Here is a 4,803-nt window from a genome sequence, read left to right as displayed (position 1 = left end):
AATCCAACCGTGGCCTTACCACCCGAAATTTACTGCGCTACAGTTTTGCTGTTACTTTTATTATTGCTTAGAAATAATGACGATACGCTACTGGTTTCAAATTTTGGCACAAGGCCAGCAATTTCTGGCAGGAGATGGGACATGTCGATTGCATCGGCCCCCAGCGTTCAATTAATACTTAGTGCTATCGACCCCGGAAATACGAAAAGCAAAGCTGACCCAGTCGGAAGAAATGCCGTGACGCATTTTTACCTGTGCGGTAACGATTCCGCCTGCTCACCGCCTTCTATGATTACGGAACATTATTAAATATTACACCTGTATAAGGCGACGGGCTGGCAGAAACGTTAGCACGCCGGACGAAATGCTTAGCCACTTTTTGTCCGGCTTTACGTTCTGAGTTCAAATTCCACCGAGGTCGATTTTGCCTTTCATTCTTTCTGGGTCGATAAATTAAGTACCAGTTACGCACTGGGGTCGATGTAATCGACGTTATCCCTTTGTCTGTCCTTGTTTGTCCCCTCTATGTTTAGCCCCTTGTGGGCAATAAAGAAATAAGAAAAGTTAGCATGCTGGACGAAATGCTTAGCCGCTTTACGTTCTGAGTTCAAATACCGAGGTCGATTTTGCCTTTCATTCTTTCGGGGTCGAACCCCGGGGTGAGTAATCGCCTCCCTCCACCTCCCCCAAGCTGCCCTTGTGGTAAAAATTTTAAATAATTATCAAATACAGTCCTATATTTAAGAGATGAGAAATTATTTACATTATGTAGATTATTTATATTATTTACATTTGACGGATATTTGTTCTCATCTTATTTGTTGCTAACACAACGTTTCGGCTGATACACCCTCTAGCCTTCATCAGGTGTCTTGGGGAAATTTCGAACCTGGGTTCTCATTCCTAAGGTTCGAAATTTCTCCAAGACACCTGATGATCAGCCAGACTTGGTTGTCACCGCAGTGACCAACTGGTTGAGTCGTCACCGACAGACTTTTGCTTGGGGTATTCTTGCTTTTATAACTATCCAGAAGGATAGATATAACATTAAGAACAATAGATTTAGTTGGTGGTCTTGTTATCTCTATTCTATCTTTTCGTGAAGTAGGAGAGGTTAGAAAGGGTCAAGTGGTGAAGACATTATTTCGGCCTAGCTAAAGGCATTTGGAAAATGTAAAACTGCTGTCAGAGAAAAACCATTGTTCCACCGTGTTTTCTTTGTATCGTCTATCTGGATGTCTGGTCCCATTTTGTATTTCCTTATATATATATATATATATATATATATATTTTGAGCTCAGCATATATATATAATATAAAGGAATTTGGTCATTTGGTCGAAAAAGTGAACAAGTGAGGGATTCGTATCCCGCCTGTAGAAGAATATTTCGGTAAAATTCCTGAAAACCAAGCATCTCCTATCTTTCAAAGAAACCGCAGAACGTGCTAAGTAAGGCAGAGATATCTATGTATCCTGCTTTAGGTAAATATATCGCTGAAAGACAATTTACTTTGGTATTCGTCCAGGAATAACATATCATATGGATTTACTTTGTTTAAAAAACACTACACACGCACGCCCGTGCCCGCGCTCACACTCACGCACACACATTGGAAGGAGACGGAAATAGTGCCAACAGCGACAAGCATTTTATCCTCGTTGGGCCTTCTTAATGGTGTATACTCACAGCGAGACACTTGCTTAGATGAGATTTATAGAAAACGGTGTATAAACTTCCGATTTATAGAAAATTGTGTGTAAATCCTTCACTGAGATTGCGTATTGGTGCACGGCTGAATAAAAATCCGTCCTCCGCAATAGAAGCAACATTGAATTAAAACGATATATATATATATATATATGCAAGCATTATTAAATCTCTGAACGAGATGTAAACAGTAACCGCTCGACAACGTAAAGTATACTAGCCATCTCAATATGGCTAACCACTAAGGGTGGGTGTTACTGTAGCTTTTAGTCCCAGGAGATCATCGTCTCCAGCTGGCTTTAGGCACACTATCTGTGCCCTTATGGTATTTGCACAGATAGTGTGCCTAAAGCCAGCTGGAGACGATGATCTCCTGGACTAAAAGCTACAGTAAGCTGGCTTTAGGCACACTATCTGTGCAAATACCATAAGGGCACAGATAGTGTGCCTAAGCCAGCTGGAGACGATGATCTCCTGGGGCTAAAAGCTACAGTAACACCCACTCTAGTGGTTAGCCATATTGAGATGGCTTGTATACTTTACGTTATATATATATATATTATATATATATATATATATATATATATATATAGAATATATATATATATATATATATGTAATATATAATATATATATATATATATTATTAAATATATATATATGTGTGTGGGTTACATAATGGATATATATATATGACACACACCACACACATATCGTTTTAATTCAATGTTGCTTCTATTGCGGAAGACGGATTTTATTCAACCGTGCACCTATACGCAATCTCAGTGAAGGATTTATACACACGTATTGTGAACAGATGCCCTGTTCACAATACCAGTGGATAGTTTCTATACAGTTTTTCTATAATATCGGAGGCAACAAATCTCGTCTAGTCCTGTGGCTGGCTGTGAGCACACACCATGAATAAGGCCCAACGAGGTCGAAATGTATCCGGTGTTCTCGTTAGTCGCTGCTGAGATGAGTTTCATTTCACTCCGATGTATTTGTTATCTTTTACTTGTTTCAGACATTAGATTGTGGCCATGCTGGGGCAGCACCGTGAAGAATTTGTAGTCGAGTAAATCGAACCCAGTACTCGTTTTTTTTTAAAGTCTGGTACTTATTCTATTGGGCTGTTTTGCCGAACCGCTAAGTTAGGGATATGTAAACATATATGTTGTCAAGCGGTGGGTGGGAGACAATCACAGACATAAAGACACGCACGCACATACGCACGCGTACATACACCCCCACCGCCGTACACACACACATTGTGTTTTTAAACACAGTACGTCGTTAAGAGATGTTATCTCTGGACCAACACGAAAGTAAATTGCCTTTCGACGATGTATATACATTGAGTATGATACGTAGATAGCTACTTTAATTCAACACTGTTTTTGTTGCATATAACGGAAATGAGATAGAGAACCAGAAGAGCATTGCATTGACATGTCTTTGAGGAAGTTATTTTTTCTATTGATACAAACTCCCAGAAATATTATAGCAGAGAAGTGGGATCTTTTCCTTTTGATGGACGGAATTTTCTAGTTAACTAAACAATTTGAAACTTCGTATACTGGTAGAATGTGTAAAAAAAAAAGAAGAATTAAACTACGTTAAACTTACAAATTACAATTTTGTTTTCAATTTTGTTTACAATAATGTTTTCTTTTGACACATTCTACCAGTATACGAAGTTTCAAATTGTTTAGTTAACTAGAAAATTCCGTCCATCAAAAGGAAAGATCCGAGAAGTGAGATTGCGGAGTGTTTATGGTTTTTGAAAGCTGTCGCCAACATAGATGAAGTTAAACAATTGTGATTGAGAATCGAAACCGGGTCAGGATCATGGTTTGCTTACAGTTCACATTTTCTCTGAATGGTGTTCATTATTTTATATGAACATAAACATCTGTTAACATCATTAGTATCACTTTTCACGGGCCACAGATCGAGTGGTTTTGTTTGTAATTAAGCTAAATCTGTGAATGGATGTAACCGTATCAGGGAAGGATTGCAACCGTGGCAGATGGTGCTACATGTACTTATAATTCAATTTTGGGGTTTTTTTATGCACCGTCTCCTGGCACTTGGATGCTTTTAGTGAAGTCTATCTTGCAAGCATTCGGGTCACGTTTCCGGTCTGGGGGTAAACTCCGCTTTTGTCTATCATTGCGAAGCTTTTGTCGAAACCCCCAGGTTTCTTCTCTGATTTAGTAATAAATATTAATGCATTTCACACACGTCCCTAACCCTCCGTCACCGCGAAAAACAAAAAAACAAAAGCAAAAACAAAAAACGAAGTTATATTCCATCTAAATTAATCATTTAATTAACAATAGCAGGATTTGAACTTTGACCCGAGGATAAACAGTAGGAGCAACAACAACAACAACAGTAACAACAGCAGCAACAACAACAACAACTATTGCCCTTGTGTTGACGTTAGAAACTGTTGACCGGATACAATCACAGTAAGAAATAGATGGAGGGTTCGCATCTCACAAGGGGCGTTGCATCGTGTGTTTCTCATGTAAGATTGGCAAGACATCTAACTTACATCAGTCTAATTAAGAACTTATTAGGCAAGACACCTGCTGCTAATTAACAGAGAACTAATACTTAATTAAAGGTCTCAATCATTTTAATGGCGGCAGTCATTTTATTCTCAACAGAACTTTGAGAACAGAATAGATCGAAGAGCCTTTTTTTTCGATGAAGAGAATCATACCACTTCTTTCTAATCGTATGATCGAATGGTTACGAAGTTCACTTCGTAATCAGGCGATTTTGGGTTCGATTCGATTGCGCGACACTTCGGGCAAGTATCTTCCACAATTATCGCCTGTCAGTAATTCATTGAGGTCAGTTTCATTTAACATGACCCCTTTTTCTATAAACATTGCCAGAAGGAAGCGAAGGAGACCCAATCAGCCCAAGTATATTACTGGTAATATTTTGTTTATTAAGCCCTTCGCTTTCTATGGCTCAAAGGATATCGATGACTTTTCTTTGTTGTTCTCGGCTTTGGTCTGTTTTTTCTGCTTCTCACCCATTGGATCCCTGCTTTTCCAGTTCTGCCTTAGTATCA

General features: G+C 38.9%; 1 long non-coding RNA gene across 1 annotated transcript in view; it reads left to right on the top strand.

The window, feature by feature from the left end:
- The first annotated feature begins 348 nt into the window (after positions 1–348).
- LOC118765535 overlaps positions 349–4,803 on the top strand; it is a 10,890-nt gene continuing 6,435 nt past the window's right edge. Inside the window, exon 1 of the long non-coding RNA XR_005001398.1 lies at positions 349–417. This is a non-coding gene — a long non-coding RNA (uncharacterized LOC118765535). The remainder of the gene's footprint in view (positions 418–4,803) is intronic.

The sequence above is a fragment of the Octopus sinensis genome, linkage group LG12 (assembly GCF_006345805.1).
Source record: "Octopus sinensis linkage group LG12, ASM634580v1, whole genome shotgun sequence".
NCBI classification, from domain to species: Eukaryota; Metazoa; Mollusca; class Cephalopoda; order Octopoda; family Octopodidae; genus Octopus; species Octopus sinensis.
The sequence above is the reverse complement of the archived record's forward strand: the minus strand, read 5'-3'. Positions and strand labels throughout refer to the sequence as shown.